This window comes from Lycium barbarum, chromosome 7 (genome assembly GCF_019175385.1).
Source record: "Lycium barbarum isolate Lr01 chromosome 7, ASM1917538v2, whole genome shotgun sequence".
Taxonomy (NCBI): Eukaryota; Viridiplantae; Streptophyta; class Magnoliopsida; order Solanales; family Solanaceae; genus Lycium; species Lycium barbarum.
Genome location: NC_083343.1, coordinates 115,772,736 through 115,785,393, shown reverse-complemented (window position 1 = coordinate 115,785,393; position 12,658 = coordinate 115,772,736). Strand labels below are relative to the sequence as shown.

The following is a 12,658-nucleotide window of genomic DNA, read 5'->3' as shown; positions in this document are numbered from 1 at the left end:
ATATATGTGTTAAAAATACATTAAATTGGTACAATAATAAGTTCGAAACCCAGAAAATCGAATGAACCTTGGGTTCAGAAAATTTCGAATCCATACCGGCAAGGGTGGCTCGCTTGAGCATGGGGCTTTCATAATGAAGGTCTCAGGCTCGAAATTCCGCCTACGACAGCAGGGATTTGCCTTCTGGGTCGAGCTCGTCACACAGGGCTTGCCTAGTGCGGGTTATCTCTCCTATGTTGTTTGCGAGCTCTTGCACAGGAGTTGGGTTTACCCTGTGCGCTCTCGAAGGGTGGCCGCTGCGGGTTTTCATGTCATAAAAAAGAAAAAAAAATTCTTTGAAAAGGGATAGAGATGAACCAGAGAAAAAGAGGGGAAGAGGGAAAAAGATAAAGTATATATTGTTATAAAATAATATTAAAAATACACGACATAAGAGATATAACCAAAGAAGTTGGGAGAGCGAGAGAGATTTTTATTGCTCTTTCAATTCATCAAATGGACCTCCTATTTATAGGAGGAAAATGGTGGCCAAAAACATGATAATAGTTTGAAGGCCTGGTATTCTTGGTTGCCAAGTTTCCTTGGTGACTAAGTATTCATGGTTTTCAAGTATAATTAAATGGATATCCATTACTAATATTTACAACATATATCAATTAGAACTCTGATTAGCACGTCATCAAAAAAGATGGTAGGTAATAGGTTCACTTGTTAAGTTGTGTTCCCATTGATAGATGTATATACCATTTATAATATGATAATGGGTTTTGAATTCCTTTTGATAGACATACACTTATCTTTATGTCAATAAGGATATAGAGTAAAAAAGACGTTATGGTTAATGCGAACATAGAACCTTCACAAATCACAATACTCACTATTGATTGGTGGAATTAGAACTCTAGGACTCTTTCGAGTTAAATATTCAAATATATAGGACAGACTCTTCCTAGAAAGATCTATCATCAATGGCCTTTCTACTGTAATCTTTTGCCATGCAATTTAACTTATTGCTTTCCCTTAATTATATGCTTTTATTGTTCCCTTAATTCTATGCTTTTATTGTTGACAATTTCATTCATAAAAAATGAGGCAATTCAATTGACCAAATGTATTAACAGTGTAATTTTTTGTCGCTCTCTACTATTTTTAACTTGTGATAATAAGTTAATACCATTTTTACCAAATTGCCAATTAATGCTTATAAGAAAATTTACCTGTAATTTCATAATAAGTGACTTGATTGTGTAAAATATGTTTTACACCGTGTGAGTGCATATAACTTAAACTCTCTATACTGATTAGTAATAAGATAGTTTGAATCCTAACCCGTCACCTCTTATAAGGTGGCTTTCTATTAAGAAGAAAAATAAAGGAAAGAAGATTCATAAAGGGTGGTGCTCTACTCTTTCCTTGATGCTGAGATTGGTATGTGTCTTTTCAACTTTTTTCTCATAACTTGCAAAAAAACGTGTTACGATGTGATTATCCATACATATTTAAGAATTTAGCAACAAAGATTTATTTCAAAAATTAACTTTTGAAGTTACGCTTGAAATGTGTTTTCTCAAAAACTTATTGGACAATCTCACCTTCCACTCACAAAATGCGCCCAAATCTCGACTTGAAGGAATTTCCCAATCGGCATAATGCCTTGTAGTTTCAATAATATCCCGCCATGCATATTAGGATGCTAGCAGGGGTGGACCTACATAGTGTCAAATTAGTAAAAATTACACGGTATATATAGGCATATTTGATTTGTCTTTGACTAAATACAGTTATAAGTTAAATATTGACTTCACTTTGAACATAAAAGTATGTCTGGTCTAACGGCAAAGTGGCTTCATTTTTTCACCAAACATCTGAGTTCGTGAAAGTTATCTGTGTAATAACTATACCATTTTACTCTTCCAATATTTCTTTTTCTCCAAAAACAAAAGAGACTCTTTCACATATAACTTAGGAAAGTTTTTCCATGTACATATAATTCTAAAGGTATAAACAGAGAGCCTAATTCCCAAACTTCTCCTCATTTTTCTCGGCTGGGTCCTTTCAAGTTTCAACTGCGAAAAATCCAAACATCAAGTTCCATTACATTCATAGCCATCTCCTTTCTAGAGTACAATTATAATAATATATTTTAATTATTTTTCATTAATTAAATTTTATTTTATTGATTTTTTTTTGTATATATACTTATTTATATTTTGAACCCGCTTGGTAAAAATTCTGGGTCGCCACTGTATTCTAGCACCCATCGTTCTTTTCTTGCCCATCAGCCAAATTCGTTGTAGTGTAAAGCACACCTCCTGGAAATGACTGCCCAAACACAATTACCTACAGTCCATATAGCTCGTATCGTTCTAACCTCAAGTTGCTACTATCAACCCTTTCATCTAATGCCTATGGTGGAAAAACTTATTACAACTCCACTTCTGGCGGTGAAGATGGTTCTGAAATAATTTATGGCCTGTTTCTGTGTAGAGGTGATGTCTCCGAGTCCGAATGTCAAGATTGTGTGATTGTTGTTACTATAGACATAATTCAGTATTTCCCTAAAGGAAAAATGTCTATGGTTTGGTATGACCATTGTTTCTTACGATATTCAAATCAATCAACATATCCCGAGCCAGATCCATCCATATTTTCCAGTCCAGATGAATCCCGCAGTTACGTGCTACGTAATGGTCGCACAATTAACATTGAACCGCATAAGTTCAGCCATCAGCTAAGAGACATGATGGATGACGTTGCGACTACTCTTGATCGCTCAGACACAAGATTTGGAACTAACGAAACCAATTTCACTAATCAGATATAGCGATATATACCCTTGCTCAGTGCACTCCTGATCTTTCAGCTTCTGACTGCCTAAAGTGCCTTAAAACTGTGATAACCAAGTTCCCAGTCTGCTGTTATGGACAACGGGGTGTTAGAATTTACTACCCTAGCTGTAATATCAGGTATGAGGCGTATCTTTTCTACAACATCAAAAAAAGTACCCGTGCCTCCTCGGGCTCCATCCAAAACTAAAGGTAGAGTTAACTAATACTATATGCTACAGATAGTTTAGAGATGACTAGTTTTCTTCATGTTTAATCCATGCCAAGATACACCAAGCACCATAGTTCACTTTATCGCTCTCATACTTCTAAGTACATGTTGTGGTTGTTGACTTAAAACCAGGTTCTTCATCTGGACTCAATATGCTTAAATCGGATGCAGCGCATGATGGAATTCCAATTAAAAAAGTACTCTTTTTTAAAACACATGGTTCTTGTAAAACTAAAAATTCTTAATTCTTTAATTTCAGGGGGAATTTCTTACTGGATAAGAGGTAGCCGTAAAAAGGCTATCAAGAAGGTCAAGTCAAGGTGTAGAAGAATTTACGAATGAGGTTGTACTTGTACCCAAGCTTCAACACAGAAATTTAGTGAGACTGCTTGGTTTTTGTTTGGAAGGAGAAGAAAAGATACTCATCTAAGAGTTCGTGCCTAACAAAAGCCTCAATTACTTTTTATTTGGTATGTTGGTTTATATATATGTATCTAAGTAGGCATTTGGACATGAATTGGATGATATTTAAAAATTACTATATGAATTTAAGTTGAAAAAGGGTATTTAGAAGTTGAAGATGTGTTTGGATATGCATTTCACTTTAAAAAATGTTGAAGTGTTGTGAGGGAAATTTTGTTTTTTACTTGAAAAACTGGTTCAAACCAAATTTTCAAATTCAACTCTTTTTCAAGTTTGGAGTGGAAATTTGGCTAAATGTATGACCAAACAGTTACTTGGGGAAAAAAAAAAAAAACTTGAAGCAAAAATTTCTCATGTCCAAACGGGTAATAAATTCATCTTCTTTCTTAATAGTTTTTCCTGTATTTGCTACCGGTAATGACTATTCTCATGTTTAGAGTTAGCTCTTCAAAGATGTTTTATCTGGTTTGGAACATTCGTCTGTGACTGAATATGAAGACATGAAGAATCAAGCATCATTGGCTTGGTCAGTACGTGACAAGATTATTAGAGGAATAATACGAGAATTAGTTTATCTTCATGAAGATTCCCGTCTCCCAGTGGCGGACCTAGCCTTATAGAAGGGGGTTCATCCGAACCCCCTTCGGCGAAAAATTGCACTGTATATACAAGGTGAAAATTATTTTTTATATATATATAGTAGACATTGAACCCCCTTAACTTCTTCATTTATGACTTCTTTATATTTTTGAACCCCCTTGACATAAATCCTGGCTCCGCCACTGCCGTCTCCGAATCATATACTGTGATCTCAAAGCAAGCAACATATTGTTAAACATAGACATGAACTCAAAAATCTCAGATTTCGGCATGGCTAGAATCTTTGGAGTTGATCAAACTGAAGGAAGCACTAACACAATTGTTGGGACATAGTAAGTGTCTATTCTCTCAACAACTTCAGATGTTACCCTTCCCAGTGGCGACATAGTGATGTGTGTGGCCACATATATCACAACTGACCCCTCCTCTCCTTTTTTACTTCCAAAATATTTTAGTTCAATTTTTATAGGTTAGACCAGAAAATTCTCCTTATTTGTTGCCACACATGTCAAGAGTGAACATTTATGTTGAAAAAAATTTGAATTTTTTCCTAATTGGTCCTTACAGCACAATACTAATGCGAATTATTCTTCTTTATTATCGGTTACATGTCACCAGAATATGCACTCCATGGTCAATTCTTTGTGAAGTCAGATGTATTCAGTTTTAGTGTGCTTCTTCTGGAAATAATAAGTGGAAAGAGAAATAGGCCGTTTTATCATGAAGATGGACTTGAAGACCTTCTTATTCTTGTAAGCTCAAATTAAATGTATTGATGTGGACTGTTATCTTCTTTTTTTCCCGAAAGAGTTCCCTTTATTTATTATTCAAAATTTAGTGTGTTTTCCAGTTTTACTCCATCTAATAAGGAGCCGAGGGTCTGTCGAAAAAAGCCTCTCTACCGGTCTGCGTACGCACTACCCTCCCCAGACCCCACTTGTGGGATTTCATTGTGTATGTTGTTGTTGTTGTTGTTGTACTCCATCTAATAAGGGGGTGGAACAACTCCATCCTTTTTTTCCTATTCCTCCTACATAATTCTATTGCTTTACCTTTAGAGAACCCTAAGAATTTGATTGAGTAACAATTATCTGATGAATTTTTTACTCTGATTACGTGGCGGTCATGTCATCATATGAGAAACATTATTGTAATGTGTAAAACATCTTTGTCCAATACCATTTATCTGGAAAAACTTCCCCGATAATATATACTTGTGGTATTAGCAAGATACATTAGTGCACCAATTGCACTAAGATATGGTACTTCTGGACCAAGAATTTCCTCATTCTTTTCTTGAGGTCGGAACGGATCTTTATTCGCATCAAGTGATCGAACAACCATCGGAGTACTTAATGGATGTGCTTCATCCATATAAAATCATTTCAACACTTTCTCTGTATAAGCAGATTGATGGACAAAAATGTCATTTGTCAAATGTTCAATTTGCAAACCAAGGCATAATTTTGTCTTTCCAAGATCTTTCATCTCAAATTCCTTCTTTAAATAATCAATTGCCTTTTTGAGCTCTGCAGGAGTTCCAATAAGGTTTATGTCGTCAACATATACAGCAAGTACAACAAACTCCGATATTACTTTCTTTATAAAAACACATGTGCAAATTGCGTCATTTGTATAACCTTCCTTTAACAAATATTCACTAAGGCGGTTATACCACATGCGCCCAGATTGCTTTAAACCATTAATAGATGACGTGCCTCGTTAAAACTTTATTAGGAAAAAACCCCGTGCGAAAAAGTCCTAATGAAGGAAAAAGAGTACACATATCTAATAATACGCTTTGAGAGCTGCCTCATTAAAAACCTTGTCAGGAAAACCCAAATGGGACAAAACCTTAGTCAAGGGAAAAAGAGTACAGTGCGTATTTTCTCCCCCTGATTAAAGCATCACATAATTCTTGACGATGATGTAACAAATCTTGTATACCAACTTATCATATCTTGAGATTGACAGAGCTTTTATCAAATCTGTCAAATGATCATTTGACGAACTGGTTGATGATCTGCATCTTCATTTCTCAGATAGAGTTGCATCATCGCCGTATAATATTGTTGCAATTAGGACAAGTACATCATGACTTGCTTCATAATCTCTTGTTGTCTTTCTATGATTTGACTGTCATGACAATAATCCTTCATGGAAATAGATAAAACATCTGGATTGAATTCTTATGTCGATCAGATGAATGCCCTGTATGTCCAAAACACTTGACAGTATTGGTTAGGACAAATACATTCATGTCAGGGCTTTCATTTGCAATATGCAGTTGATCTATTTCAATAACTCCATGTTGGAGTAAATTATATCACGCCTGTAGTTATAGCAAGATATATAAATGCATCAACTGCACAAATATATGGTACTTCTGGACCATTTCAATTTTCTCATTTCAGCAGATATAATCAAGTGCTTTTGGAAACTCTTCAAGAGCTCCAATAATATTCAAGTCATCAACTTGCATAATAATATGAAAGGTTCTGATTATCATATAGAGACAAGGGTAAACATGATCTTATTGGTACCCTTCGTCAATAAATATTCATTAAGGCGATTTCAGTACATCAGCCTTGATTCATTTAATCCATTTAAGGATTTATAAACAAGTTTCCCAAGAATTTGTATATGCTTCAGGCATTTTGAATCCTTCAGAAATTTTCATATAAATTTTGTCAAGTAATTCATATAGGATGTGAAAACATCTATTTCTATTTAAATGATATGACATCTTCTGGTGTCTGGACAGCAGGTCAAATAAGTTTTATGCTTACCAAGATGCGTCATTTCACTTGATAATAATTTCTAAGTCAGCATGCTTTAATAGACGTAGAATTTAGATCCTCACAATCTTTTACAATATTGCGCTATATTGTATCAAAATATTGTCGACAAGATATCATGTTGTATCGGTTCGCAATTCGACATAACTTACTGAGATCTCATCACTTCATTATTTTCAGGTACCTGAACCTCACATAAGGTTTCATGAAGTGTTATGTCGTCGGCTCTTCAAGAGCACTTTTCTTCCTTATTATGATCATTTGCTCCTCCCTTTTTTCAAGGATTATTATATTTGGAACCGATTGGTCTACCATGCTCCATGCATGTTGTAGACTCTGTCCTTCAGGGACATTAGGAACATTTTGCAGATGAAATATGAAATAGTTGGGTCAGCAAATGCTTCCAGCATTTGACTTGAATTATCTGAGGATCATACTGATGATAATTCACAACATATTTCTTAGCTGCTTATTCTCTCCCCTTTATTTTAGTGACATATGTCCCCATTTTCTTTGGGAAAATCCATATGTGTGCATCATGGTATATCCATTAATCATGTACCGCACATCAAATGCTAAAAGATGGAAATATCTAGTTCCTGACCCTGAACCAAATATGAGGGGAGAATTTATCAAAATTTATTGATCTGAAGCACACAAGTGCTGTCGTATGCAATATATCATATCTCAGACCAACATCTGAAACTCTGTTCTCATAAGCAATAGTTTGGTTGTATTATGGAGGCATCTAATGCCAAACCAACTTAGATATAAACCAGCATTATCAAGATGATTGTCTTGATTACATATTCTGAAAATTGTGCTTCCAACTCAATCATTTTGAGCAAGCAACTTCGTAAATGTCAAACTGCCAGTGGACAATAAACATACATGAGACCGTCTCATAGATGCATCTATTTAAGACATTACATTACAGGTGAAGGGGCCCACATTCACCTTTTATATTTTTCAGAATTTTGGGGATTCAGTCCCAACATTAGCTGGTGTAATCAACTTATCATGAGAACAAGCAACACTAACAAATTCTTAAAGAATCTTCTAGTTCTTCAATATGTTTTTATTACTCAATTAGCACATCAGATTTAAATCAGGACGATCAAAATGGTCTTGTCAACTGATAAAATTATCTGTACCCGTAAACTTCAAGTTTACTATAACGAGTGCTATTTCTTTTAATAAACTTCTGGTTTACTATTGCATGAAATTGTATATCAATAAACTTCTGGTTTATCGTGGTATGTGATCTCATCATGCTCGGGTAACATTGCACTTGTGTATTTCTTACCCATAGTAACCTGAAGATATTTAATATTCCGATCATTTGTTAGTAAACTTCAGGTCTACTACAATGTTCCGATCGTACCAATTATGATCTACGATGAATGGTATTATCATATATAACATCTTCAAGAGACTTCAATTTATTTATCATAATCAGATATTATTTGGACATTGCTAGTGTCATGATACTTGTAAATAAATAATTATCTCTTCTGGAGATGGATCATGATATTTTCACAATCAAATGCACGTTTATATTTATAGCTTTACTACATATTATCACATTCACTTTAGGGAATGGATCTATATTTATAGCTTATATCAAAAGTTCTCATTCTTAAAAAATGGAACACAATCATCTGAACGTGCAGACCTTAAGCATATCAAATTGTGATAGCTTAAAATTTCTTTTAAGATATTGCTACTTCAGGAGCAAATCGAGATATGCATCTAATGTAGAGATTTTTCTCTAACATATTTTCAATATAAATCACAATATGGAGGCCTATATATGAATCATCACTTCCAGTGATCATGATCCATAAATATAAATAAATTTAGTGATACTTTAGACTTGTGAAGTATGAATGTCACTTCTGGGATCATTCTAAAAACAAGTACCAAATTAAACATAGCATGTAACATTAGAAGTGAATTAAAAATATTAAACCAACAATAATAAGCAAAAAGGCTCAAATCACTTTACCTGTGATGGAAACTGTTTTTATTATAAGATACAAGTATAACTTACTAGATACCCAAACCTCATGAAGAATTGCAAACAATACTTGATTACATACACCGTCGTGAACCGTTTCCCGGATGATTTATAATTGCAACCCCTTAAATAACAAAAACTTCTGCATAGGTATATTATTTTAGATGGGTAGGACAATACCTTGATTTTCAGTAAGGCATGGATTATTCAAAGACGGTAGTACCGATATGGGCTAAACTCAAATAAAATATTAGAGACTCGTGCTGATAACGTGTTATAAAACTATATAATTGGAAATAAACAAGAGAAGCAAACTAATAATTTTGTAGAAAGGAGAGAGATATTTTATTCACTTCTTGTTGATATCTCTTCACAAATTGAGAACTTAACCATCTATTTATAGAGATGGTAAATCTCTTGATGAAGTCATCAATGACAACACCAAGAGTTAAAATCAAACTTGTGTTGCTTCATTTTCTTCATTTCATACATGCCACCAAATGTACATGTACCTATCCTTATTTAGAACATGTGAAAAACCTAGGCCATATGGACATTCATATATATATATTTTACAACAATACTCTATTTTTTCAGTCCATAAAAATTTATCAGGTAAATCTGAATGGGCAAAAGAAGTAATATATCGAGTTTTATTATTTTATTGCTATAAATTAAACCTTAAGTTCAGTGACCGTAGCTGAAATTCTCAAGGCCGACATGGCATACCTACCTTGGCATTTTTGTTAATTTTAGCATGCTACTTGCATTTCTGGTGTCGGCTGTTGGGTTTCCTATTATAATTTTCTGTGCAACATAGGAAGAGTCAAATCTTTTCAAGTGAGAAAAGTTTTAGTCTTGTGACTTTGGTATAATAAACCGGAAATTCGATTTCACCCGTGAAATTAACCTTATTTTCAAGTCTATGATTCTTGAACGTGACTAACCTTACTGAGATGATTGTCTATATCTATGTAGGCTTGGAATCTGTGGAAAGATGGTAGAGCTATGGAACTTGTTGATCCAACTCTTGATGACTCAAATTCAACATCTGAAGTCATGAGACGTATTCACATCGGGTTGTTGTGTGTTCAAAATGATTTAGACGAAAGACCTACAACTGTTTTGATAGCTCATATTCGCAGTACCGATTTTGCTACTCTACCCAAGTCAAATCGACCTGCATCTTTTAAGGATTATACTGGGATAAGAAAGTTCGATCAACTCAACAAAAAATCCATTCCATTGTCGCGTATCGTCTGTTTGACGAGACCCAATTACTGAAGTCTATCCAAGGTAGCTATTATGATGGAAAAGGCTTGAAAGCATCAAGTGTACTGCATTGTATTTGTTCATCTTAAATGGCTGGGATGTTATAAATAGACTCTCAATAATGTAAGGTATTTTCTTAGTAAAGTTCAATTTCATGATTAGATTCAGTCTTCTTCTTCTTCCTTTTTTTTTTTTAAAGGTGTAAATGAGCTGAATGAATAAGATAAAGAGTAAACTAACCTTTTTGTCGTGCTTACTTCTGTTTAATATACTTTTTCCAGTATTTTAGCTTTGTGGCCGAAATGAAACCAAGTCAATCAAGAATGGCCGAATTATAACAATAGACATTTTGATTGTTTTTTTTTTCAATAGTGGTAGTGTTTGAGCCAGTACACCCAACTATTTCGCTGAATAATAACTCGCAAATCACACAGGACAGAGAGTTTCGAATCTGCGACCCCTCATTTGGGAGTCTCCTCCTCAATCAACTCGGCCACCTTTGTGGGTAAACCACACAATGTTACCACATGTATATATAAAGCCACAATGTTTAAATTTTTATAGCCGCACATATGCTATAATTTAGAATCATAATTTTCAAAAGTGTTCGGTTCATATCAAACTCGATATCGATTCAAACTGCGTCACATAAATTGTAACGGAGGAAATAAGTCTGATTTCCTTAGTTTTGGATAAATTAAACGATTGTAATCCTTCTGTGAATATTAGGGATACTCCCTTATACCTCCTTAATTGAATTCACACATAAAAATCAATACAGTTGCAATTGAAACCCTTACAGAAAAACTCTTTAATCATACTTGTATAAGGACACAAAGAAAATTGTGACAGAAAGAGCATTGAAAAGTAAAGATATTTCATTGATTCCCTGTTTTTCTAGCGTCCAATATGCTCTTTGACTTGGTGTATTCACGCAGTTATTATTTGGAAAGCATCCATTAGACCTGCCTAATAAGAATGTTTTTATTTTTAAGATGAACAAAGAATGAAAAGGAAAAATTATGCAATGAGTCCAACTATGAAAACTTTATGGGCCTGTTTGGAAAGCCACCCAGGTAATTGGAATTAGGTGTAATTACATAGTTTGGTCTGTTTGTTTGATCAAGTAATTACACAGTTAGGTGAGAATTAAGTGTAATTGAGAGGGTGTAATTACATTCTCCAATTCTCAAGGGGGACTGAGAATTGGGTGTAATTACACCCTGTAATTCCAGAGTTACTTTTTAATTTCTTTCTTTTTTGTTTTATTTTAATTTCTTTTCTTTTTTAATTTATTTTTTATTTCTATTATTTTAATTTCTCTTTTATTTTTACTTTTTAATTATCTTTATTTTTAAAATATATTATTTATCTATCATTTTCTTTCTTCTCAATCCCAACCTTTACTTCTTCTGGTTTCATGTAATTGCTCGCATTTTTTATTTTATTTTATTAATTTAACATAACCGTGCTATTATTCTAATTTTTTAAACTACACCTCTTAATATTAGAAAGAATGAGTCATTAACAAACTTAGCATATAATGAGTGACGTTATTAAAGTAGAATTTCGTTATGAATGAGGTTATAAACTTTATTTTTCCTTTCTTTTGAATTATCTTTACTTAAGTCATATTGGAACTTATGTAATGTTGGAATTTGACATAAGAGTATTATGTTAAGCTTTTTCTTTTGGATTTTGAATGTAGGTTATATTTTCGATTTTAATTTATTTGCTTTAGTACTATTAACTTGTTATTTCACATTGCATGTTGTTTATTTTTCACTTACAGTTAATAGATTTTTTTGTCAAACATTTGAATTATGTTATGGCATTATATTTATAATTTTTTTTTGTCAAAAATCTCATCCCTGATGTTCTCACAAAAAAAGTCTGCTTTTAAGTTTTATAATTAATTAAAATAAAAATATTATTAATTTGAAAATTTTATATCAATTATTTTTTACAACATTTGTTACAAATATATGATTATTAATTAATATATTTTTCAAAAAACAATGTGTTATTAAATAACTAATTTAATATCATTTATAAAGGCACATGTTTTTTTAATATTAATTTTAAATTTTATTTTAAATTAAACAAACTGTGTAATTACACTTGTGCAATCAAAACAACACGCTTGTATGACAAACAAACAAGTCGTTTTAATTACAATACTGTGTAATTACTACCCTAGTAATTACAACAATTCCAATTACCAGGAGGCTTTCCAAACAGACCCTATATAGACAAGACGTTAGTGAAACAAAAGTAATTAAGGGAGTCTACTATAAGATAAGCAAAGAATGAAAAAAGATAGATGAATTCTTATTTACGCAAACATAAATTAGAAAATGCCAAACAGAGAATAATACGTTTAACAGAGTTGACAATCAGGCCTTCTCGTTTTCATCAAGAAATTAAAAGGAAAGGATAAAGTAAGTGGTAATAAAAGATGAAATAGATATAAGATATGAAGATTACA

At 33.1% G+C, this 12,658-nt stretch overlaps 1 pseudogene; it reads left to right on the top strand.

Moving 5' to 3' along the window:
* The first annotated feature begins 1,678 nt into the window (after nucleotides 1-1,678).
* Nucleotides 1,679-10,731, top strand: LOC132601800 (cysteine-rich receptor-like protein kinase 34; annotated as a pseudogene).
* Nucleotides 10,732-12,658: the final 1,927 nt, after the last annotated feature.